At 44.4% G+C, this 27,869-nt stretch overlaps 1 long non-coding RNA gene across 1 annotated transcript; it reads right to left on the bottom strand.

The window, feature by feature from the left end:
• Positions 1–3,011: 3,011 nt before the first annotated feature.
• Positions 3,012–21,867, bottom strand: LOC140582288 (uncharacterized). The gene is made up of 3 exons (XR_011985217.1): positions 21,553–21,867; positions 20,040–20,150; positions 3,012–3,054 (listed from the first exon to the last, which is right to left on the bottom strand). It is a non-coding gene; the product is annotated as an uncharacterized lncRNA (long non-coding RNA).
• Between the last annotated feature and the right edge of the window lie 6,002 nt (positions 21,868–27,869).

Raw genomic sequence — 27,869 nt, 5'->3', positions numbered from 1 at the left:
CCTGTCATATTTTGTTTCCATTTTAAATTAGTATTAAACATTGTTACAATGTTATATATTATTCTTAATAATATACAGGGTTTAATAAGACATGAGTTATTTTATAGATCAACGTTTCCTAATCCGGTCCTCAGAGACCCGCAGACGGTCCACGTTTTTGCTCCCTCCCAGCTCCCTGCCAGACAGTCCACATTTGCGCTCCCTCCCAGCTCCCGGGTACGTGGGCTGTCTGGCAGTCCCCAAAGACTGGGTTGGGAAACACCGTTATACATAATTCACATATTGATTCTCTTTTCAAGACGGAGCCGAAATTAGGCTCTTATATCTGAGCAGATCCCAGAACATGCGCTAACTGTTGTCTGTTCTCTCACTATAGTGATGATTAAGTTAAACGTTAAATGGATGATTTGTCAGATGATGAATCTGTTCAGCGATGCTAGGGCTTACTTTTACCTCACCAGCAGCTTCATTAGGAATGTTCTGCACCTCCCGGCCCCCTCCTCGCCTTGTTTTGCACCGTCAGCTGGTAAGAATAGCGTGAAGACTGATTCACGATTTAAGATTTTATAGTCATATGCACACTATCCAATGAAAATTTTACTCTGTATATCCTTCCGGCCTTCCCACCTGTCAACAGAAATTAAACACAAAACGCAAATACAAATTAAAACAATGAATACAAGTACAATAAACATGTTAACACAATGCAATAGTACAATTAACATGCAATGATTACCTACAGCAACACTTTCATCTTGAAATAACAGTGCAAGCATTCAATACAAAAACAATGTAAAAAAATCTATTTTTTAATGTATGTCCTTTTATAACAACAATGGTAAACTTTACACACATTAAATGTACATTAGAAGGGATAACTGGAGTTTAATTAGATAAACAGAATGAAATTATGTTCAGCCAAGGGCATAACATTGTGTTGAGCATTGGGGGGGTTGAGGTCTTCACCCATTTAAGGGGATCCAGGGGATTGTATTGGCAGGTTTTGATTATTGGGGGTGACTGCAACCCCCCCCCCCCCCCTCCCATGTCCCCCCGTAATTTACAATAATGTGTTCAACAACAGGGTAGATGTATGTCCAATAAGCACAGTCGTCCAATCAACACTGTCAGACAGAGTTCTGGGGTGAGTCTCAATAAGCAAGAACGCAAAGACCGTACTTGTGGTTTTGGCAAGACGAGACATTAGAAGGGATACACGGGAACACAAGTACGCAACCTGAGATTCACCCCTGTACTCTTGTGCTCAATTGAAGCCCAATAGCCTGTTGCGTTGTTGCATGGTATTCTACACGTGAACGTGCGCCATCTTGAGTTCCCGTCCCAGGCTGGGGAACTGCATATGCACCAGTCAAGCCTAAATCTGGACATATGGAAACCATAAATCACAGGCAAACTATTTTAAACATGGAAAACAAAAAGGCTATTTCTGGCAAAAGAAATCAATGAACGAATCGGGTGTTCCCACCCCCCCCCGTTTTCATTTTATTTTGCTTCATAGAAATAGACTTTAAAATATCCTACATAGTCTAAAAGGACAGAGAGAACAGAACCCATTTTCTATGAAAGAAAACCAATACTAGAATCCTTTAAACAAATTTACTCTTTGGCACAGAAACAAGACTTAACTAGAAGCTTTTCCCCTGTCAAATTTACCTGTTCCTGGACGAGAAACTTAAAAGCAGCCTCCGTGTAATTAATGGGAGGATCCGGACCTCTGGACATAGATTGATGAAGGCTGTGGGTTTGTCTTCAGCGATCGATTCCTCTCTGAACTCCAGCTAGGCCTTTTTTCTCTCTCTCTCTCCACCGCAGATAGGTGAAGGAAAGCACGGAGTCAGCTGAAAGAACTGCTTTAAATGTCAGTGGAATAACGACTAGAAAACAGCCCGGGTCTTTGATGTGCCCCAAGATTAGACCCCCCTGTGCCCGCAGATACAGCAGGAAGGGGAGGGGCACAAACAATGTAAACAAAGTAAACTAATTGTAGCCGTAATATCAGACCCCAAACCCTGCATGTGCTCTTATCAGAAACACCCTCAAATAAAGTTATCGAGTTTCCCGCTGGGCGCAGCCACAGCCAATCTGCTCTAAGCTAATCTGCATGCAGCACGTTTATCTGCATAAACATACTTCTGAACTTCCGCAAATTATTTAACAGCGATATTTTTATCTGCCGTCACTACGGCTTTATCGATGCACACTTCTAAAATGGATGTGTTTGTTTATTTAAGGGTAGTTTGCAAGTACCCGTCTGTGTGCAGGACTTCAGTGAAACAATATGGACGTACTTCGTGGAAAAACTACAGTAATTTTGAAATAAATTATTCTGTACGTAATAGGAACATACAGTATAGGCTAATATCCAAAGAGCGGCTCCAAATTGTTCTGGGGCTTTGGTGTGTGCAGTTCTCCATGTCGTCATGCGGGTTTCCTAAGGACACTCTGCTTGTCTCTGACTAATTGGTGCCTGGCTAATTTACCCCATGACAGACTGGCATCCCATCCCTATCGTACACAATCTAACACACAGTTCTCCTCGGGACTCTCTCGAAATTTGTGCGTCCCCGTGGATCACATTAGCGGCCACCGGTAATGATTGGATTTCTAGATATTTCCATGTACAGTGCGGTGCTGTCCCTCTTTGATGAGGCACCTGTAAAAGGCGAAAGAACCTTGGAGTAGCGAGAGAATCGGTCCCAATTAAGTCCCGAAAATTCTCACAAACTCATCACAAAGATGGTTGAGGGTTATTAACTGTTACCACATCCCCATTACGGCAAGTTGGGTCCCGATACGCTGAACTTCTAGCGGTATTCAGACTGAAGTTTTCCAGCCTGTAACTGCCGAGTGAACATACACACAACGAAGGAGATTGATTTTTCTCAAACATTACGCTCTAAGAGGACATTATGGCACGATAAAATAACGGATATGTAAAACAGCATTTCATATTGAAGCTTCCCCCAGCTTCTCGTGCATGTCTTGTACAACTTCTTCTCTTTTCCGGAAACCGATCTCTTCCACTTCAGTGACCTGGGAAATAGAGGTGAGAAATGTTTTTTTTTTTCTCTTGGTGAATAAATGTAAGGAACACGCAGCATGTTAATGTAAGACAGCGACAAAAGTGTAAATATCATGTCTGAAAATTATGTCTCATAAAAGTGTCACAGAATGTATATTACAAATATACTGTAGCTATACAAATATACTGTATACTGTGTACAGGGGCGTTCTTAGGCCTATCTTAGCCTCCCCCCATTAAATGTATACCAATTAGTCTAAATAACGTGGGTCATTCCATTAGACCCCCCCCCCCCCAATAAAGGTTTAGAACCTCCTTCATAAATCTACAGTGACGCTCCTGATTATATATGTACACACACACACACACACACACACACATTGTTTTCTAGCATTACCATGTAGGCCTACTGGCACTTAATGTGATTGATTTTGTTATAAGCCTGACTATTCTAACATGAATTTATTGCTGCGTTGCCTATTTTTTTTAGTGTAAATGCATCAATATTAAGATAATTGAGATATTTGTTTATTCTTTTATTTATCTGATTTACCTTTCTGCTTTCTCTGTCCCCAAAATCGTTACAACTTGTTTTGCACTGTCGTGTACGGGTCTAAAATAAAATCTGAAACACTTTTTCACAGGGTCGGCTCGCATTAACCCTGCATCGGAGCATATACCGCCAGACTGCCGCTGTACGGACGCGTTTGCTCTCGTTATTTGCCGCGTAAGCTGATTTATGGACAGCTGCTGGAGGTGAGCCCCAGCGCAATCCATCACGGCAGCCGCAGGCGCGGGAGCGCGAAGCGCGCGCCCGATGGAGCCGCGGGGGCCAAAGATGAACAAAGTCACCCGGCGCTCATTGCATTTAAACATAAAGCATAAAGGAGCTGGATCCCTGCCAGGCAGAGGTAAATTACACAGGCGGCTCTTTCCATCTCACACATCAGAGAAAAGCGGGGTAATGAACATTTGGTAAACTGAAAGCCTCCGCGCTCAAACGGCGGCCCGGCGATGTAAAATTAAAGTGACGATCCCCTCCTTTTCTCCTTCTCTCGTTTCAGCGCACTTTGCGTAGTGATCAGAGCACTCCGGATTTAACGCCACCATTTCCATAAACGCATTAGTCGGTAAGGAGAGAAGGCTGATGTGAACGGAATGCTTTCTGTGACGACCAGGTAAGAGTTATAACGTGCGTAATTCAAACTGACAGCGAAGTTGGGGATGTCTGGGAAGCTGAAACCAAGACAATAAATAGGAGTACAATAAATACCAAGGAGCTTGAAGCATAAAACCTTCTGTGCTGAGTAATTTTCAATAACACTGTTTTTGGGATCTTTCTCACTGTTGTAGTTAATCAGTTAATCAGGCATCTGGCTACTTAAACCTATTTATAAACCTGACCTATATGGTTACACATGTGCTGTGGAAGATGACTAAAGAAAGATTGGGGGACATTTCTTGCGTTGGCGCATTCTGCGCAAATGCTATTGCCGCAGTATAAATGATCTACTTAAAGGCGCATTATCATAAAACAAGGAGCACTGTCACATTGGTAAATAGCAAACAAGCAGTGCAAACAAAGAGTCATCAACATCTGTCAAGGTTTCACTTGAGCACAAAATCGTTTCAGAAACAATCTATAGTGGGCGGCCACTTTATTAAGTACATGAGCTTGCTGATGCAAACAGCGGATCCTGTGGCTGCAACTGAATAAAGAGAACAAGCAGATGAGGTCAGGGAGGTGAGGAGGACGGCCGGGCTCGCTGAACGTAACCAGAAGGTCAACAGTGCAAAAATAACAGCTCAAGACAATGGTGGTGCAGAAAGGATTCTCTTAATTTACCCTTAGAGATGATCAGACTCTCTACGGCTACCCGTTTTAGAGGGTTTAGGAGCTACTAATAGTGTTTTTCTGCTGGCAGCAAAAACTGAGCCGTACCGCAATGGCCGTTTTCCATTGTAAAGTGAGCGAGTCGTATTTGAGTCGTACCCGCGCTGACCGAGCCTGCTTACTAGACCACCACCATCTGATTAGTTCAAATTCATGGAGATACTGGTGTTTTGTGCGTGGATTATCTGAAAGGAAAGGTGTATATTCTATATCCTCCTGAGACCCAAAGAAAAAAAGTGTCCTTCAATTGATTGAAGTGATTTTCTATGTCTTTGGGGGAAATAAGTCATCTACTACTCAGTTTTAGTAGTATTGCATTTGGTAACGCATTTCTAATAACTCGGAACCTGAAAATTTCCAACCTCCTACTTGATAAAGTACTATAGAGCAGATCAATGGAATGGATTCATAATGCAGATTTATGCAATATAGTTGTAATTCCACTAGCATTTGCTGCTAAAATAACATTGTGAGTCTCACAGACTTGCTAGTGGAAATTAGCACATAGTAATCCACAAGGTACACTGTGTGAACAGTAAATAAGTGTCTCTTCGGTGTTATGTCACTGTTGCACTCCAAACACAGTAACGCCTTTACCGAGCTGACCCTTCTGCAGTGGAAAACCGAAGCAAGCTGGAACCGTGCTGTAACTAGGCTCTCTTTGTGGTACAGGTCGAGTATGGCCTGGTTCCTGTGTGCCAGTGGAAAAGAACCATAAGTTGTCAAGGAGGTAGAGGGGCATCCGACAGCGCCTGGGGGCCAGGCATGCACCCATGGAGCCTAGTCGGGCACAGCCCGAAGAAGGCACGTGGATACCCCCTCCAGTGGGTTCACCGCCAGTAGGAGGGGCCAAAGGGGTCGGGTGCAATGTGATAGATTGCAACTAGACATAGTCGGGCTCACCTCAACGCACAGGGGCTCTGGAACCAGTCTCCTCAAGTGGGGTTGGACACTCTTCTACTCTGGAGTTGCTTGCGGGGAGAGGTGCCGAGCAGGGGTGGGCATACTTATTGCCCACTGACTGGGCGCCTGTACATTGGGGTTTACCTGGTGAATGAGACAGTAGCTTCCCTTCGCCTTCGGGTGGGGGGACGGGTCCTGACTGTTGTTTGCGCTTATACTGTTGTTTTGTTGTTGGACTTCTGTGCTCGTCATGGATTGTCTATAATGAACACCATGTTCAAGCATAAGGGTGTCCATATGTGCACTTGGCACCAGGACACCCTAGGCCGCAGTTCAATGATCAACTTTGTGGTTGTGTCATCGGACTTGCAACCACATGTATTGGACACTCGGGTGAGGAGAGGGGCAGAACTGTCAACCTGGTGGCGGGTTGGCTCCGCTGGTGGGGGAGGAAGCCAGTCAGGCCTGGCAGGCCAAAGCGCATAGTGAGGATCTGCTGGGAATGTCTGGCCGAATCCCCTGTCAGAAGGTGCTTCAACTCCTACCTCAGGCAGAACTTCTCCCTTGTCCCGGGGGAGGCGGGGGACATTGAGTCCGAATGGGCCATGTTCCGCGCCTCCATTGTGGAGGCGGCTGACCGGAGCTGTGGCTGTAAGGTGGCCGGTGCCTGTCACGGTGGGTATTCCCAAACCCGCTGATGGACACAGGTGGTGAGGGATGCCGTCAAGCTGAAGAAGGAGTCCTATTGGACCTTTTTAGCCTGTGGGACTCCAGAGGCAGCTGATGAGTACCGGCGGGCCAGGCGGAACGTGGCTTTGGCTGTTGCTGAGGCAAGAACTCGGGTGTGGGAGGAGTTTGGCGAGGCCATGGAGAACGACTTCTGGATGGCTTTGAGGAGATTGTGGTCCACCATCTGGTGGCTCAGGGTGGGAAAGCGGTGCAACATCTACACTGTTTTTGGTGGGGATGGTGCGCTGCTGACCTCAGCTCAGGACGTTGTGGGTCGGTGGAAGGAATACTTCGAAGACCTCCTCAATCCCACCGACATGGCTTCCAATGAGGAAGCAGAGTCTGGGGACTTGGGGGTAGACTCTCCTATCTCTGGGGTGGAGGTCGCTGAGGTGGTTAAAAAGCTCCTCAGTGGCCGGGCCCCGGGGGTGGAAGAGATCTGCCCGGAGTTCCTCAAGGCTCTGGATGCTGCAGGGCTGTCCTGGTTAACATGCATCTGCAGCATCGTGTGGACATTGGGGACAGTGCCTCTGGACTGGCAGACTGAGGTGGTGGTCCCCCTCTTCAAGAAGGGGGATCGGAGGGTGTGTTCCAACTATAGGGAGATCACACTCCTCAGCCTCCCTGGTAATTTGAGGGTTCTGGAGAGGAGGGTCCGCCGGATTGTCGAACCTCGGATTCAGGAGGAGTAGTGTGGTTTTTGCCCTCCAGAACAGACATGCGGTAGATGATGGATGGATGGATGGATGAGTACATATAAGTCCTCGAGAACCAAACAAACAACCCAGTTATTGTTGTAAACTTATTATTTACATCGATGATGATGCTGGATGCATTATGGGTTCTGGTTTTTTAAACTACTGCAGGAAAATAGTTCATTAATGAGCAGAGCATGCCAGGGGGGTGTTCCACGAGGCAGGATTTCAGAGTTAGCTGGATTAACTTAAGATAGAAGTCATGATCGTCCAATAAGAGGTTCAGAGATTCCTATTGTATGATGATGACTTCTAGCCTATGCTAACCCAGCTAACTGAGAAATCCTGCTTCATGGAACAGCCCCCAGAAGCATTGTGCATATCATGAGATTAACACTAAAGATGCGAGTGATCGGTTTGCGAAAAGAACAGGACTGAGAAAAGGACACCATCTACACCGCTGTGGAACTGCATTCTTCCACCGCCAAGTTTGTTTTCGTTTCCGCGGTCGGCACGGAGATGGTATAAGCCTTTTCAGTGGCTTGCCACTGACAGGGCTGCAAATTCACGCCGGATAAATCGCTTGACTGTCCAGCCGAAATAGGCCGGAATGTGTGGTAATTTCCGGACTGGAATCTCCTTCTCATGCTCTTCAAACCTCTATGGGCTTTATTTCCACCACAGATACTGTGCCTTTGTCCTGATGTAGTGCCCCCACCACCGTACTTCCTGTGTATACTTTAAAGGTTCATCACAATGAGGGATTTCTCCCCGGCCCCCCTCAGCCAGCTGAAGCCTTTTCAGCAGCACGGTGGAAGATCTATTCTGGGGTGAATCTCCGCAGTGTTGCTTCAGAATAGATCAAAGCAAAGAATAGAATTAATTTGCCGAGATACCAAAGTGCGTATGAATGTAATCTGTGCACAGGAGACATGATTAGCATTGATCGAAAAGAATGAGTTGACATTTTGGAACATTCTTTACCGTGAAATTATTAATATTTAAATTCTGGGCTGGGAGAAAAAAAAGAAATTACCGGCACAATAATGTGAATTTGGACAAATCTGACAGCCTTTGTTGATGGTTTTAGCCAATAAACCTGCCTTGTGTTTCCTCGGTGGGTGTCGGGGAGCCGGGCCATATCCCTGCATACCACCAGTCACCAGGCGCGTGTGGAGACGGACGGCAGAATGAAAGGAGGGAGACAACGGCAAAGTGGGAACGGAAAAAGCATCATCACACTGACAGAGAGTTAAGCAAACCTTTTTGCTTTGTTTGACACTGATATTAGTTTGTGTACAGGCTACATCACTCCAAAAACTCTGGCACCCCGTCCCAGGCTGTACCCCCCCCACCCCCCCCCACCCCCCCCCCCCTGTGACCCTGACCTGGATAAACGATTAGAAGAGCGATGGATGGATCGATAGATGGATGGGTGCCTGGATCAGCATATTCAATATACAGAATCTCTTCTCTATGCCTTTGTCTAAATTAACATGCCAATAATCACATATGAGGGCTCGGTTACAATTACATTATGTAATAATTACCACAGAATCCATCTATCGTCCAGCTTCTTATCCTCTATAGCGGTGTTTCCGAATCCAGTCCTTGGGGCCCCATACCGGGAGATGGGAGGGAGCAAAAACATGGACTGACTGGGGCTCCCCGAGGACCGGACTGGGAAACACCGCCCTATAAGGTCACGGGGGCCCTGGAGTGTAGCCCAGGCAGCACAGGGCGCGGGGGACACCATGAAAAGGAATCCCAAATCACCGTAATTAATAATTACAGTGATCAAGGGGTGTAATTCTCTGAAAAATTGCAGTTGTCACTGTAAATCTGGAAAACAAATGTAAGGGGTAAATATTCCTGTGGAATACCCAGCGCGTGTGGCGTGTTACCCAAACAAGCGCAGACGTGTTGCATATATCAGTGGCAGGAGACTTGAAATAGAGTGCGATTAATCATATGCACAAGGCTGCAGAAATTACGCCATTTTGTGACATTGTAATATTTATAGTTTTTTTTGGAATGTAGCGTGTTTTCGTTGTTTTCCGTAATAAGGGCTTGGAAGCTACCGACGCCACAGAGGTTATTTCCCCCCCCGCAAATAACAGCTACACCATCCTAGAAAATAGTTGCATTCTGACTATATTAAAGCGCCTTTCGCTAAGTGATGTCGGTAGCTTCCAAACCCTTGTTACGGAAAACACCGAAAAAACGTTAAAAGTTGTTTACTCATGGGATGGTGGTGCGTGTAACACAGTAAAAGTTGCTGACTGGGGGTGGTAACGATTAACGTTGTCAGCTGGGAAGAGGGGGGGGGGTAAAATCAACAAGGTTACTTGACGAACCTTTTTAGCAAAAGTTCCTGGACTTCAGCCCAGGTAACCCTGCGCATTAAGGAGCTGTCACTTTAATCTGCGTTCTGCATCGTTCCTTTACCTACAATTTAGCATCTTTTTTGTTGAGCGTGTATGGAGTTGAAGCTTTGCTGTTGCTATCTGCATGCATGCGTGTGTGTGAGTGTTTAAATTCCCACAAACGCGCTACTCGCTTACCTGTGTGTGACTCTCCTGTTCTTGGTCTGCCACGCATCTGCTGCGGGGGGGCTTTCTAGCACATTAATAGGGAAGCCGCAGTCCGCTGATAAGCATTAATTATGTAATTAATTCAGCTGACAACATTAACCTGAATTTGTTACATTACACTTGCCTTCTATGCATGCTTAGATGCTGCACGTAATTAAGTATATGATTTTACCCCATAGACTTCTCTCCCTTTGCTATGGAAATGTTTTCGTGATGGTTTGGTTACTCAGCCTGAGAGAACTGTTATGGCAACAGAAGTGAGAATGAAGACAAAAAGGTTTTTTTTTTTTTTTTGAACGTTTGTTTTGTGCTGAAACAAAGTCTTTAAATAGATTAGGAACAATTTGGCCAGGTCGTACTGACACGCACTGAGCAGCCACACACACACACAGGGTGAGGAGGTTCACCTACTGTGCGGTTAAGCAGTAGAACGGCTCAGATGTGTGATGTAAGCGATTTGGAACGTGGTGTGATTGCTGGTGTCAGACGTGGTGATGCCAGGATTTCAGAAAGAGCCACACTTTCTGGGGTTTTCACACCCTATAAGTGACTAGACTTTATGAAGAACGCCATGATGAACAAGAAATATCCAGTGAGGGGCAGTTTTATTGCGAAAACACCTTGCTAATGAGAGCGGTCGGAGGAGAATGGGATTCAGAGATAAGAGGCCTTCAGAGACAGCAGGCCTTCAGAGACAGGAGGCCTTCAGAGACAGTAGGCCTTCAGAGATGGGGGGCATTCAGAGACAGCAGGCCTTCAGAGATGGGGGGCCTTCAGAGACAGCAGGCCTTCAGAGACAGGAGGCCTTCAGAGACGGCAGGCCTTCAGAGACAGGCTTCTCGGAATGTCTTCTGGACTCTACCACTAAAGCAATTCTGGTGACAAACCGGCACTAGCACCGTGCACCATTGTATATTAACCACAGGGTGGCACAGAGACCTAGCTGGCAGCATAGCAGCCCATTAGCTTCGATCTATAACCCTGTGTATTAAAAGCTGAGTATTGTTAAAAATGGGACACTTTCTGAAAATTGGCTTTGCGGAAAAATGTACAGAATCATGTCAGTCTCTTGAATCGCAACTTGATACCATTCTAATGAGAAGAGAAAATAATGTATTACCAAACAAATATATTAACTGCAAAGTTTAACTGTCCCAGTTTGCCAGTTGTCCCATTTTCACACTACTGGCCCCACAAGCATGGATTGACATAACTGATACGCAAGTACTTATACCCAGTATAAAGGTTAAAAATGCGTCTTGTCATTACAGCGTGAATTCTCATAAAACAAGCACGCTTCTGCACTGTTATGACAAGAAATCACCGCGCATTTTAACCTTTACACCGCGAATGCGTACTCGCGTACCAGTTACGTCAATCCCCGTGTTTCGCTGAGTCCATTTAATGGCCGCGTCACCCCCTGCAGTTACAGCAAGTGATCGATTAGCTCTCTGAGCCGCCGATCGGGCTCTTTAATGTAGCGGGCTAATCCACTCCCCTGTAAAGGTGTGAGATGTGGCTGTCAGCCACTGGCGGGTCTTTGACGTCTATGCGCCGCCTAGTTTTTTTTTTTACGCATTTCCCTTTCGCGCTTCCGTCTCCGATGTGTTCGGTTAAACTGGTGTTTCTTAAATCAGAATCGTTTATTTATCGCCAAGCATTACAACATATGACGAAATTACTTTGGTGTGCCGCGCAAGATGAGAAATAACAATCAACACAATCATCGTATAAATTATATGCATAAATAAGACCGAATAATGTGCTGTGCCTTACGATGGGTCGGTGCCCCGTCCTGGGTTATTCCCAGCCTTGCGCCCGTGTGGGACACGCGGGTATGGAAAATCAATGGATGGATGGATGAAAACGTGCTTAGTTCGTTTAATAATAAATGCAGTGTCATTGGGCTTGTGTGAAAAAGAAAACTGCTTAATGTCTGGGTTAAACTCTCCGCAATACCTCATGAGTATACAGCGAAAGAGGTGAGAGTACAGTAGCGTACAGCTGCAGAGTACAGTAGAGTAGATTAATAAGTAAATGAAAGAGGAGCAATTAGTGACTCACTGGGGTGAATGTCATACTGACATTAGCATTATCAGAAACCCTAAGAAAAATATGTTACGCAAACAAAACAACATTTATGCTCCTTTCTTAATATGAAAATTATGGACATTAAAAAAAAAATCACAGAACATGATTCAAACATGTAAGGTCATTACCCCTGAAAATTCATCATGGTAACATAATAATTGTAACTTTCCCCTTCATGGCTCTGCTAGCTAATTACAGATTAGAATAAAATGCATTAACTTAAAAAATTATTATACAGGACAATAGGAAAAACAAGCCAATTGTCTTTGAGATTCCATTTAACTATTAAATTAATTTCTTGCTTGTTTTCACCTGATTAGTCCTATTTAAATTTAATAGCCCATTTCAATAAGTAATATTTATCATTCTTATTCTTCCTAGTCTCATTCCATTTATTCAATATATTGAATTTCTCTTCTAAATGTGTCCCTAAATGGTCTGCAGGCAATTAATAATTTTAATTTTAAGTCGTGGTTTTCAAAAATGAGCAAGCTGCACCTTGAGCTTCGATAGAGTCTCCTGATGGATAGAGGGGCACCGTCACCAGATAACACCCTAACCCTAACCCTAACCCTATAGATCAGAACCCAACTTGGCTCTGAGCTAAATGACAGGATCCGTAGATGCAGCACCGGAACCCTCCATTTCGGGGCAGTACTCTTTTGAAACACTTTTATGAGAAAATAATGACTGTAACTTCAGCAGCAGTATGCTGGCTCTGCGACTGTCATGAAGGTCGCGCTTCCAGCTCCGGGCCTGGCCCTGCAGGTGTGCGGTTAGAAAGTTCTGGTGGGTTCCTGGACTTTCCATGCACGTGTAGTGCGTTGGGTGTGTCTAATAATAAAGACACTTCATTGATCCTGTGTAGGGAAATTGTCTTCTACCCCATCTTGCTCTCCATGACACACAGCTTGGCATGGAGGGGCAGCCCCCTGCAGCGGCGCCCATGGAGCTGGGGGTTAATGGCCTCGTTTAAGGGCCTACAGACATGTGACTATTCTGCTTAGACTGGGCTCGAACCAGCAACCTTCTGATCCCAGGCATAGAGGCTTAGCCCACAATTGTGTGGTTCCCTTGTGATGGACTGTAATTCCTGGATTGCGTTCCATGCTCAGTTACTCTGCATTGGATAAGGGGTCATGTAAAATGGATGGATGGATGGATGGATGTAGGGGCGTAGATTTGGCTATAGATGGTAGGGACCAATACCAATATTATGGAATACTACCAAAGTTGAAACCAAGCCTACACCCGTGCCCCCAATATCAAACTTTCTCATGCCTCATGATGGATAAATGGATGATGTTCTTGCAACACAACATACTTCACTGAAACACGCATTTGAAAAGTGTAAGTAGAGAGCTAAGCCATCATTTTGATGTATAGTTTAACAGCAGTACATGCACTCACTCTCCTGCCGCAGTCCTGGACGTTACAGACAGAGGAATCTACAGTGGAAATGGATAAATGGGAAGCGAAATGTGTTTGAAAAACATTCCTATTGGCATTTTTGTTTTTTTCGCTAGGCTTGAAATATTAAAGAACATTAATGTTAATAATCATCTAACAGAACAGTGGGCTGTGAGATAGTTGATTTAGCAGGGTCTTTCTGAGGTCTAACTGAGGTGGAAATGCAGCATTTAGGACACGTCGTTTATGGGTGCTGAGCCATGTTTGCAGAATACCGGTACTGACCTGGAACGCAACACATCACCGACAGGCCCTGTCCGGAGACTCACCGTTCCCACAGTTGGCACGGGTGACACGCTATACATCCCGAATTCATTTACAGGTTTGCCTAAAACTCGATTGCCTGTAATGTAAATAACCCGCACTACTGCTAAACCCATGCAAAATGGAGAACGGTTTGTTTGAATGATGATATCAGGGGGCACTGGAAAAAAAAATCCAGATCTCGAATTCTGGTGTCAGAGCGGAACTTGAGGATGGACCTGAATATCACCAGTAGAGGTAATTCAATCTGCCTCAGAGAGCAATGTTCAAGCAGTTTTTTCCCTTGTATATATATATGTATATATTCCAGCAACATAAAAAAAATGCACCAGTATTTCCAGCAGATAACCTCACTGAACATGAAGGTGATACTGCCACCTGCAGACACTGTGAAAAGTGTTTTCCTATCTATCTATCTATCTATCTATCTATCTATCTATCTATCTATCTATCTATCATCTATCTATCTATCTATCATCTATCTATCTATACATACTCTGAATCACCTTACATCAATGCATGCAACAGTGTAAAATCTGCCAAAACTAACCTGTCATTGCCATAATCAAGCCCTATTCAGAAAGCGATGACGCCATCACATTACGTTACATACACAAGTTATGACGTCACGCCGGTCTCTCCTGTACGTGACGTCTCACTTTCCTATTTCAGGGCAGAGGTAAATTGAATTCTCATTTAAGTAAATCGCTGCAACAAAGTAGGATCAAGATGTTACTCTGTTTACAGCTCAGAAAAATATCAGCACTGCAAACTACACGAATAGAAAATATATTAAGAGGGTTCCTGGCATATTGTAGACACTAGATTATAGATTTACACCTCTCCGTCGTTAGAGGAAGTATTTATTAACTTGGGTTCTGTTCTTGCACGGAGCAACTTGTCTAATTGAAAGGGACATGTTTTACAAGTCAGCGCCGAACGATCAACATGCAGCACTGAAAATGACAAGCAAAAGAGAGAAAAAATGCAGTAATTAGCCATAAGCTGAAGCTGTGCGTGTTTTTGCGTGTGATGCAGCTGGCAGACAGTACTGCTGTTTGGGGAGAGGCCCCTCATTACTGCTCCCTCATCGGCTTGGGGTCTCTAATGAACGCTCTTCACTCGCGTGTAGCTCTAGGGGCTAAACAGCCTAAGGCATCCCCGACATTAGTGGCCCGTAACACTTCACCGCGACCACATCATGTAAATCATTTATTAGTCATCCACGCTGGAGAGGAAAATGGAAATCGATTACTTTTTTCCCTGTACCGTACTGTTTTTATCCGCACTCTTCGCATCACAGATGATGTTTACGGTGATACCGTCCAAGAGCCGCAGCCGCTCACTCGGGGCCGTTTCCTGTTTGACTTCCCGGCTGCGATTTGTTTGAGTTGCGATGCTGTAACGGTGCCAGCAGTTTGCCGCATTGCCAAAAACCGATGTGGCTGAATGACCACCGTAACCTCATTAAGCTGTCACTTCATCTTCTTTGTTTTTCCTTTTTTTTTTTTGCAAAATTTGTGCTAATTTTAGAATCATTGGCTAAAACAAATCACAAGACCAAATCTTAATTTCCTGTTACATTTCAGTTACAATTACGATTGTGTACATTGGTATATCCTGACTTCATTTGAGGCAGTGACGTACACATGTAATGAAGCCCCACTCGCAAATTACAGGGTGGTTTGGGAAAACTCATTAACACCGAGGAACTACCTGATTGGCCTGGGAACTCTGTCTAAGGCATTCACTGGCCAATCAGGTAGCACTTCTCTCATGAATATGAATGAGTTTTCTTGAACCACCCTATAAAAACAAAATTCTCGCCCTACTCAGTATTTACTATCAACTTGGTGCATCGTGATGGGCAGTCACCATGAGGAGGGGGGAGAGATATACCCGAATGTAGCATTCATTTTGGTTAGATCAGCTGTTCTGGCCCGATTTATGTCGGGCAATCCGATCAGTGGCCTACTTTTAGCTTAAGACATCTCCATCTCTCTATTTGGCATGCTTCAGCGTTACTCAAGAGTCACAGCTTGTTAAGCTCACAAACGATTCAAGCGTAGGATCCATCGCATTCGTGCGGGTGTTTCACAGACGCAACGTGTGCTGAATACATCCTACTTGCAGCTCAAAACTTTGCAAGATTGCGAGAATTCACCAGTTGATATGACCTCACTACAAACATGACACTTGCGACAGGGCTCTGAGTTAAGTTTTTTTTTTCTTTTACCGGTGAAAGTTGGTAGCGAAGATAAGAAAAGTAATTATTTGCAGAGTGTAATTCTTCGCTGCAAATCCGTCTTTATGTCCTGTACATTTAAGCAGTGTCGATCACCGTGGGCCTAGCAGCAAAAGATTTACTAAAAATGGATGAATAAATAACTTCCCCAAATTCACTATTCTACATTTTATATATTTTAATTCTCCATAGCTTTCAAATACAAATCAAGACCGAAATATGTCTTAATACCATTAGGCGGCTTGGATTTCCATCACAACACAAACACAAATGTGCGTTACAAAATATTTGTTTTATCATAAGTAGATTATTAACCTTTTAAGGCGTAAAAAGTGAAACGTTAGTGAGATTTATTATATGCATATGTGTCCACAAACATTATTCCCGTGTATTACGTTTAAATTAATTCTGCCATTATTCTAAAACAAAGGAGCAGAAAGGCTTCGGCAGCACTTCGCGTTTTCCTTCCCGCAGCTTGTCAAGTACAAAGTGTGGATGGAGGCGGCGTCCTGACACTATCGCGTTAACGCTGGCAGGCAGACCGGCCAGGAGTGGCAGTTTATCACACAGCAGCTGTGAGGGTCACCGCCAGCCGCAATTCCCCTATTACGCCTTGAGTGATGGTCGGGAAAAAATGGCAGACGGAGCCTTTCCCCCGTCACCCGGGAAACGAATGCCGCAATTCGCGCCGATCTTAAACGTATTGCAAGAGAACCAGGAACGCTGCCTAGAGATTATAGCCTATTGGTGCTGATAAATAAATAAATATAATTTAATGTAAGCAAGATGTGGATATTTTATACCTAACCCTGCCTTAAAGCTGAATTAGTGAGACCAGTTCCTTTATAACATATTTGTGATATTACATTCAAATTAATGAACAAAATTCAGTTGTTATCTTGCGCTTTAACCAGCAACAAACTCACATTGTTTCTCATTGGGTTGTGACCCATCCATTAATTCATAACTGCATATCCAGTGCGTAGCAATCCTGAATCGTTTCCTAAGACAGAACTTTGTCCTGTTTGCTATGTCCTGTGTGTATATGTGTTTCTGTTTGTGTATATGTGTTTCTGATTTGCCTTTGTAAAGTGACTTTGACTATCTAGAAAAGCGGTATATAAAATACATTTATTATTATTATTATTATTATTATTAAGAAACACCGGACAGGATATTGGCCCACATGACAGGCTTAAAAAAAGATTTTTTTAAAGTGGGGGAAGAAGCCGGAGCGTAATTTATATATTGGGGCCAACCTTATTATCCAATGATGTGTTTTCATTCAATGAGTGACAGGGGGAGAGCCAATCAGCTGGGGTCTATGCCCCTCTGGTCCCGCCCCTCTATATGCTCCAGGGCTGGACAAGAATCCATAGTGCTGGGGGTGTGAAGGCACAGCAAGCCCCAGTCAGGGGGACGTTTGTTGTTTCCAGAGCCCCTCTCAAAAAAGATCTCTTTGGGGCTCCTCCGCCCATGTAGTGACTCCTTGTGATCAACAGGGGGCCTAATCCTCGGGGGCAAATGCGTGGTTTGAGTGGTGGTTGACATGGCCCCAATGTACCATCACATTTCCCATTTAACATAATTTACATTTCCGTCATTTAATTTACATTTCCATCATTACATTTACATTACCATTGTTTAATGTACCTTAGCTTCTGTTTTCATCCACTTGTAACTTGTAGGGATCTAAAGCTCTCAGTGTCCAAAAGCAACAGTTAGATTCTTATAGTCTGGTGTTAGGTTGAGCGGCTTCCCCTGGCCTGTTAGAGAGCTTGAGAAATTCGAAACTAAGGGATAAAATAAATAACAATTAGACTGCGCTGCAGTGGCGCAGGTGTACAGCTATCCAGCAAACCCCAGTGGATGGTGTTCAGGACCACAGAGAGGAGGAGAGAGAGCTGGGAGCCATTTGCTGGCGGTTCCTCTTCCCTTGATAACAGGGAGTGCTAAGGAGGACCACCTAGACGGGACTGCTGCCAGTGGACGTTAACTCCGGGAGATGCGGGACACACGATTGGCCACCTGTGGACGAAACGCCCCACTGACGCAGCGGGAAACAAACTAATGAAAATTCCTGAACAAATCTGCTGAATTTTCTGACCCCAGTAGATGGTGCTCTCCATTCAAAAAAGGGCAGAAAGCATGCCCCAAGGCAAACCAAGAGCACCATCTAGTGGAGTGAAAAAATACAGCAAATGGTTCATGAAGCTTCATCTGGCCATTTCTACCACTAGTCCCTCTTTTTTTGCTTCCTGATCAGATATGACGTTTCAATAGGCGTGTCTCCCTGTCCTATTTCTCAAAATGATCACAAATAAAGCATGCTATTCTAGGGTATCCATCTGCACTCTAGCCTCCATGTCACTAGGGGGCGCCCATGAGTGAGTGGCGGGGGGGATTTCAAGGGCCCAGCCCTGTCTTTGTGTGGTCATGTCCGGTCAACATGCCACATTTTATTTAATACAGATCCTGCATTGTTACATCTATGCATAGACATTTTTGGGCTCTATTGTCGCACACAATAGCTCTCAAGTTTGAATTACACTTCATGCACGTAAATAAGATTTCATTTTGTTAAACTGTTGAAGAAGAAGTGCCGTCTTTTTGGCTATCCTTAAATGTCACCATTTTTTTTTAAAAGATAAGGCACAATATCTCAGACGGGCTCTGCGTGGCTCTCTGCTTTTGCAGAATAAGACGGGGGGGGGGGGGGGGGGGGGCAAATGAAATGTCAGCATATTTGATAGACACTTTGTGATTGGTGTGGAGGGGAACATTGCTAAGAAAAAAATAAGTTTTGCTGAGTTTGGGGGAAGCCGGGAACCTGCAGGTGTGTGTGCAGGTCTCTGGGTAGCGGTCTGTGCTCTGCTCTTGGTCACTGGGTGGGGGGGGGGGGGGGGGGACACAGTAAACAGAGAGATTCTTCCTCCCGAGACAGATGGAGGACATTTGCCGTTCTTCTCCAGTAAATGAAATGGCACGATAATTGGATATGTCTCATTTCTATAAATGTGCATTTGTAATCAAATCACATATTTCCTCCGCACTAAAGCACATAAATATAAATACATTGGACTAAATAAATACTTATGCAAATGTGTTAAAATCATTGTTATAATTATATGTATAACTATAGGTATAGCGTGAGTAATGAGCCACGTGACCTCATCCTGGTGTAACTGCATATAACAAACGCAGTACAATCACCACGATTGCCTTCCTTCGTCATAAACCTACAGTATATTATGCATTCAATGGAATCTGCCTCGTTACTCTCACAAACAATGCATATGTATGCCTCATTTTTATAGGGAAATGTAAAAGACGCGGCATTTCTGTACGAGGTACAGGGGTGACTCTGACGGGCAGGAGATGGTCTTATGAACACCGGGAAACAGAGACGCATCCTGGTTGTTTTTAAGTTGTGGTTGAATGGCATTAAGTAGGCAGGGCCCTGTATGTTACTGGAATAATAAGGACTCCGGGTTCTTGAGACAAACTTCTAGCGGATTGAGAGTCACGGCCTGCTGGAGGCGCAGTGGTCATCCCAGAGTCAACGGGCGCCGTGCGTGTCTCAGGGCTTGTGGGCTTTTCATGCGCCTTGTGCATCGGAGATCAGTATTAGTCACGCAAGCCGCCTTCATTTGCGCTGAGTGCCTCGCTCGGTTCTCGTAGGGATCCCAGTTTTCGGATGCACTCTTTTATATATCCTCACGGAGGTGGAAGGTTGATGCTTCTCTGCCAAGTTTCTTTTCTTTTTTTTTTGGTGCAGTTGCTCCTTCTCTCCTTGCTTTTGACAAATTCTCCCCTGCCTCATGCCGAATCGTTCCCAGTCCAGTCCCTGAAAGCAGATTCGCCCCGTCTCCCGGAACCAGACAGCCGCGCGCTGTACCCCGGCCGATCTGCAAATATCGATTAACCTACGATATGTACGACGCCTCATTAGGGAGATCCCCAGATATCGACCGGCCCTCCCGCATCTCACTATCCATTCCCTGAGAGAATAAAAGCAATTATATTCTGCCCCGCTTTGCTCTTCAGTAATCCCACAATCCTCTGCTTCCTATTTGCGGCAGTTATAATTAATATCAATCATAATAAGTACCTGCTGAAGACTACCTTTCTCTGCAGTTCCCCAGCCAGATCCCCGATCTTCTTCAGGCTCAGACTTTTCCTGTCATTATCTTTTCTTGTGGGCAGATGGGGAATCGGCTCTCTGGCAGGACAGAGGAGATAGTCAGCAGTGGGGCAGGTAACTCAAGGGCTAAAGGGCTCAGGGTTATAATGTAAAGTCTGCTGCTGTGGGTCCCATAGATGAGCAAGACAGTTAACCAGAATCACCCATCGGTATGTAAATGCATCAGCCGAACAACCGAGAGTAAATAGCTGTTCTAGAGCCCAAAGGTACAGCAACGTACGGGGGTTTTATAGAATCCGCGGGTCTTTTTGTTTTACAGTTACATCTTATTTTGACAAAACCGAATGAAATTAGCCAGACTTACTCTGCAAACTTCGAAACGGTATTTAAATGTCATTTTTCTTTTTTTGGAAATGCATTTAAGCAACAGCGATTAAGAAAAACAGGCTGAGCTTGGCCGTGTGAGAAGGGTAGCACCTAGTGGCACTTCGAGGGACTGCAGGGTAGGGTACGCGCACAATAAGGAAAATCGTGGAAAATATGTTCGATAAAAAATAAATACGGATTTAATAGAGGTATGCGATGGGTTCAGGTCCCTGGTACCTCCACTGTGTCTGCCTTTCATGCGTTTCTCGTGATGTGCACCAAAAAATTTAATTGTTGATTAATTCTTATTTAACAGACATTAATTTTATAAATTTGCAAAAAAACAAACAAAAAAAAACACACACACACACAAGCAATATATAAAAGGTACTGGAGGAATCATGTGAATGCTGAGGTAGCTATAGGTAATGAGGTACATTGAAAGCCAGGGTCACCAGGCATATGCATCCACGCATTCATTCGGCAAATAAGCAAGTAACTCGCAGAACTTGGGCCTAAACTGGTTATCCACTGCAGCCTCACTTTGTTTACCAGGACAGACGAGCAGAGCCTTTCTTTCTGCTGCTCTATAAACACCGTGTGAGGTGAGATTGTGCGGGACCTGTCCACAGCATATTCCCGTCCGTAAGCTTTCCATCAACACCACAGGGACGACAACATTTCCTCATTCTCTAAACCAATGTTTGAATATTTCATGAAAAAGGAGCAGGAAACACAAGATCTGTACTTTTTGGCATCATTTCCTTTTGAATACTGAGGAATTTAATCACGAGTATTTCCAGTCTCGCTAGATCAAGGAAAACACACAATTGTTCACGGTTGCTTAGGAAAAGTAATCTAACCCAGATATGACTGAAAATGGATGAAGAATCTCCAAGAAAGGATTATTTTTAATCAGAGAATAGCACTAATGGGTCAATTATAAGTGTGTGCCACTCTCTTTATCCTTTAAGGAACGTCCGAATCCAGGCAGCCAAGGGCCTCTGTACCGTCTGATCTGGTCCCCGAGCTCAAACTCTGGATGTTTCCTCAGGGCAGGGAGAGGCTGGTTTGGTGCGGTAAACGAGCAGGGATGTGTAACCGTGCGTCTCACCTCTCAGCTCCCCAGCGTCATGGCGGCGTGGCTTCAGGCGTTCCCTCTGCTCCTGCTGCTGGTGTTGTCCTCCCCGGGGGCCGACGCCGCCGCCAACCAGCACCTGTGTGGCTCGCACCTGGTGGAAGCGCTCTTCCTGGTGTGCGGGGAACGCGGCTTCTTCTTCAACCCCAACACGAAAAGAGATGTGGACTCCCTACTGCGTAAGATTGCTTCTACACACTTATTGAGATCATTCCATCATTTTGCCAACTTTGTTCCCAGCAGCAGAACTACTATCCATACTGTATTATTACATACCAACAGTATGACTCGTATCGTTAAAGAAGTAGATACATCATTGGGAACCATTGTAGGTATTTACCCATGTTCCCATGTCATCCTTATTTACATCAGCCCTTATTTTGCAGAATGCTGCGACAAGCCATGCTGTTGTGTTGATCTCGTTTCGAAGCAGATATAGGTCAGCAGTAGAGTGCATGCTCTGCATGCATGAGCCCCCATAGTCAATGCCCAGCATCACCACTTGGGGGCACTGTGTGGCTCAGCGGGTTAGGCCTCTGCGCCTGTGATCAGAAGGTCGCCGGTTTGAGTCCCATCCTCAGCAGGACTGTCACGTCTTCTTTGGGCCTTTACCCCCCCCCGAAATGCTCCAGGAACGACAGATGAATGGCCTGACCCTCTGATTCAACCCCAATCTTCACTGTATGTCAACTGTATATTTCAAAGGAGATAGACACGCAAAGACAGGACAGGCAGAAACTGAACAATTTCAATGGACCTGTTCTCATAATACATACAGCATTTTTTCCTCTAGAGAGGCTCTGCTTTTACCATATTGCTGTTATTGCAAGGATATCACAAGACAGTGCTTAAAAACAACAATAAAAAAAATTAAATATGACTGCTGCACTCCATATTACACAATAATCACTGTACATACTAAAGATCTATTTCAGTGACGGCGTACAAAGGCAATAATTTCCCCGAGGCTTATGGAGACGACGGTCTTTTAAACGCAGATTCTGCTTCAGTGCCCATATGTCTAATACAGCCTATTACAAACTACGAGGACCCAGGTCACCAGGAAAGCAAACAGAGGTCTGTGTGCAATACGGGAGCGCCGAACGCCGCCCTCTGTAAATATCTTAATGGATGAAAACGCAGGATAGACAATAAGAGGACACAGGGGAGCACTTTCGCCCTGCTGTATAGGGGCTGCAGCTGTTACAATCACCACAATAGAGTCGTAGTGTAGAACTTATGGGGTAAACAACAGCAGGATTATTAAGAAGCTGTACAGCCTCGCTGGCTTTCTTCCCACACGCACTGTAGTCTTTCCCCTTCTTTGCCAATGCAATCCACATAAATATGGACACATATCCTCATACTCTCCCTGTCACACTCATGCACGGTACTCAGGACATCTGCATTTCGTAGCTGCAGCAGTGGTGTTTACCACCATGCAAACCGCACATTTCGCGTCGGGGGCTCCAAGGTTTGGGGGCCCCCTGTAGGCCACAAACAGTTACTGCACTAAATATTAAACATTCTTTAATTAGGAGATGGTGAAGAAGCATGTTATGCTAACTAGCTAGCTTTGATCTTCTGACTCTACTCACTAGCTATTTATTTAGTCTTTATAATACCTGATGGGGGCATGTGGGGGGGGGGACAGAGAAAAGAATCCACCCATAAGTATCCCCAGGGTTAAGGCTACGTTCGAGATATTTCCTGTTAAAATTCTGACATCTGCTGCTGGTGACAGATGCCGCATCTGAGTGCCAAACAAATCGAGAAACTCTCCACTCCCCCTCTCAGGTAAACGTTCTGTTACCCTTACGCTCCTTATCACCAGCCAATCAGCTTCAGCCTGTTACTCTCTGCAACGTTTCCCGTGAGCTCTGTGCATTTCAGAGAATGTCACTGCTTACTCTCCGTAAACCACCCCCCCAACCAAGTTCAAATTCAGTGCAGTGAAACCTTACAGAGCGTAACACAAATGAGTAGCGAAATATATACTGAATGTATATTACATCCCCAGTTTAGCATTAAGTGAAATGTTTGTCAATTGGCACGGAACTCCAACCACGTGAACGAGAAAGCGAAACCGCTGTGCAAAGTCTGTTAGAATCCACAGCAACATGCAATTACCCGGCAAATGACAAATGGCACGGTTAGGAAATAATTTCTGCAAATCCCCACGTCAGCAGTAGTGATACAAATGTATCCATCCATCACAAGTAATGAATCTATAACAATGCATTCTTATGATGGTACTGCACTGCCTACAAATAAAGCCTTTGAAAATACCCTTAACTTTTCCATAAAACGAAAAAAAAAAAACCAGATACTGTATATCCTTCAAAAGATATTTTAAAAATTAAGTGAAATATCTGTCTTTCATCGTATATAACACAGTATAATCATATTAGAGATGTCAATATTGCATGAAATTTGCTACATGGTATCACATTTCTCACAGAAAGGTATATCTATGATAATGTTAAATGAAGGTTTCACATCAATTATGCGCAAGTTAGCAAAATAAGTTATACGCAGACAAACAGCTCGATGGCATAGTGACAGTAAGCATCCGTCAGCCGCCGGTACCCATACGGAGGAATGCAAATGCGAATTCAAATGCCGCAGTGTTAAATATTTCATCTCAGCTGGATATTAAATTTGTTTGTCAGGTTTAGCCGAAAAACCTAAAACGGGCGTCCTATTGTCACACAAACGACAGAACAGGAACAGGAACAAAAACAAACAAATAAACCCAGCAGAGGCAGCTGTTCCTGCTGGGTCCGATCTGTTCAGAACAAACTCTGCCCTATGGCTATCATGGCTATCAGTGACTTTAAAAGAGTCGGCCTCAGATTTTTCACACTCTGGGGTCATGAAGCTGAACAAGTCTGCCCCCGCAGGTCAGCAGGCTACATGAGCCTTCCTGACCCAGCCAATGAGCATGCAATGACTCATCAGGCCTTCTGGGAACATCAATGACTCATGGTTAGGGGGGGGCAGACCCCAGACACTCAACCAATAATGGTGGATCGACCAACGGTGCATTACGTTAAATTTATTTAGCATAATTATCCAGGTCTAGTCTTTAAATGGTCTTAACAGGGTCTTCTTTTGTTAGAAGTTGCTGTATAGATCCTGTTTCCAGTTCCGCTTACACCTCTACATGGGCTTTCACTGGAAACTCAGCCCAGCCGACAGGGATGTTTGTATTGTGCTATTTGTCTCACTTCCATGTCGCTCAGGAGCAACTAGGAGTTAAGGGTTTAAGGGCCTGATGTGACATTACTGTGCGTGCGACAGCACTCAATCTGGGGACCTCGCAAGCACAGGCCACATACCCCGCAGAGCCAAACACCACCACTATGATAGGCGCAGAGAGCAGAGTCAACTGACTGCAGAGCAACGGGCGACTAATATTATCAAACTGACAATCATTCACCTTACTTTGAACATCCAGACAAGTGCATGTACAGCACAAGCATAAATAAATATGCAGCCCTAAGTGTGTGATTTTAGGGGTCTTTGTAGTCAGAGTGCATTTCCAGTGTAATCTGGAGGAACTCTGTCCCTCAGGAGGCTTGATTAATACTAATTGAGACTAAACCATCACCGTAGCCTTTTTTATTATTTTGCTGCTAGGACGGATTTGCGCGCGGCACCAAATTGGTTTGACGAGCGCAACATGGAGTTAATCCGCACGCCGCAGCCCTCAGATCTGTGCACAACACCGGGAATCTGCGTGACATCCTGGAACGGCGCGTAGGACGCTGCTCTCCGTAAATCAGGCGGGATCCTCATCCGGATGTTTAATGGAGGAACGCTGTGCTGCTTCCATCCACCCCGTCTTATCGCTATCAGTCCACGAGACGCCGAGCTTGCGACATGAAGAATGAGCCCCGAGGACCAAAGTGCTGATCGCACGGAGCGTCGAGACGAGCGAGACCTCCCCGGTCATCATTCACCAGCCCGTGGGCATCACTCTTCCGCTCGAAACTTTGCTCTTCCTCTTAAAACTTTGTTTTGAATCCATACAAGCAGTCATGGACCAAAACGGTAACAGCTGAACAGACAAGCAAATTAAAAAAACTATAATACACAAAAGTTGAGACAGACTGCACCATATTCCCATCTGAACGTTTCAGAACAAGGCAAAATCAGATCATTCTGTAAATATAACAAAATAGTTTTCTGTGAAGTACAGTAGCCCCCCCCCCCCCCCCCCCCCGTATTCGCGAGTGGTACGTTCCAAGACCGAAACCGCAATAGCAAGCCATCCTCAGACCCCTTATATAACATGATTTTCATGTAGTTACATATGGTAAAACATTATCAACATGAAATACAGTAGTGATAAAGTGCATTTTACATTATTATACAGTACTTTATAGAACCCACTTGAAGTCCTGTACTTTTCTAGGATCACATCTGACCTCCCTCTCTCCGATCATCTCTTCCTCAGTGTCCCCCTTTGCAGCGGAAGCTGAGACCAAGAGCCCCAAGTACAAGGACGACTGGCTGACAGCTTCTTCCTCCAGGTCGCCGTCCCCCTAAATGACGTCCCCTGAAATGCCACCTTTCCACCCATTGTGTTTTGCACTCCGTAACTTATTTGCACGTGCTCCAAACGGTTTATAGGCCTACGCCTCATCGTGTCGCCTCATTCACATATATGTACTTACATGATTATTTGTTTAATAATAGCACGTCTTCGTATTCTCCATTTTTCCCTGTCAAAGGTGGGTAATTCAGGTACAGAGAGTAAAAGTCCAGACCGGGATTTTGTTTCAACCACCCCGTTGAGTACTCTGTGACTGTGACTCTTATGCTCAACTGGTTGGTTGAAACAAAATCTTGGTCAGGTTTTTTACTTTCGGGACCTGAATTACCTACCTCTTCTCCCCGCATTTTTTTTTTTACTCATTTTTGTGTGTATGTATGTTTGCGTATTTTTTATCTTGAATGTTTAAATCTCTACCACTTCAACAAATTCCTTATACATGCTGAATAAAAGGTTTCCGATTTATTGATATTTCTCAGCTCATCTAAGTACAAAATGCACAATATTATGAAAATGTGTATATCGTAAATGAAATACATTCTCTCAGACACTTTAACACAAGCACTTTACACCCATGAATGGAGATACACACATTTTAAAGTCAATAATTCGCATTTTTATCAGATAACGGTGGTTCATCCAGAGTAATGTCATGGGAAATAGTTGTAAATATATTTCTTGATGCTTTATGGGCTGTTTTTTTTTTGGGTATTTACTGTGCCATACTTGGCAGAATAGTAGCAAATACCCTTAAATACATTGTCCCAGCAGTCTTAGCACATAAAGCAGATGTTTTTCACTGCTGTGCATGCTGCTGCAAAAACAGGTCAAGACAGTCCCGCTCTGACGAGCAACAATTAAAGAGCGAATTTCCAAATCTCACTCAGTCCATGGGGTTTGCCTGAGAGACAATTTCATTGGACTTTTATTTTTTTGGTAAATTAAACAAAGTCCTTCATTGGATTACACGGGGACCGAGTGCGTTTTGGTTACCAACATTGTAACATATAAGTAAGCCTGATTTTAGGTCATTGCCGTATTTCTCAAAAACAACAAATGGACTGAGTTTTGGAAATTTCCTCTTTTTGAGCTGAAACAAAAATAGAAACATGGCAATCCAGGACAATGTTTACTGCTCTTTTTTTACTGCTATATTAATTAAGCATTCTCTCACCTGTTATTGAAGGAGACAGACCTTTATATCGAAATGGGCCTACATTTACTTAATTGGATAATGTTCCATATTCTGCCTTAAGACCTGTGAGATCTGTGTGCAGGGCCGTAGGAACGTGCACCCCGCAATACTTAATTTGGCTTCATTACCCCCCCCCCCCAAAAAAAAGAGACCTTTTACTTTAAACTGATGTTGTGTCCCCCTCAATGTCCAACTCTCCCTTACACCTTTTGCTATGTGTTATCTCGTAATATTAATGACACGTTGCATTTCTTGCCACACTTGAGTTCGAAAGGATTTTTGTTAAAATATGCTTTTTTTCGGTTATACTAAAAAACGACTCAAAAGTACGGGTCGTTTTGCAGTGGTTGGTGTCAGACGCCAATATGCTTAATTAACAAAGCCAGACAGCGTCGCCGTCTTTCTAATGCGATCAATCACTGATTAGCGACACTGACATGACGACCCGTCGCATCAAAGTGTCCCAAGAACGAACAGTTTTGTATTACGCCCTTTTACTTCCAAGCACAGGAGGTGATCAGGACACATTAACCTAAA

Source organism: Paramormyrops kingsleyae, chromosome 24, assembly GCF_048594095.1.
Source record: "Paramormyrops kingsleyae isolate MSU_618 chromosome 24, PKINGS_0.4, whole genome shotgun sequence".
Classification (NCBI taxonomy): domain Eukaryota; kingdom Metazoa; phylum Chordata; class Actinopteri; order Osteoglossiformes; family Mormyridae; genus Paramormyrops; species Paramormyrops kingsleyae.
Note: the sequence above shows the minus strand (reverse complement) of the source record. Positions and strands in the feature narration are given on the sequence as shown.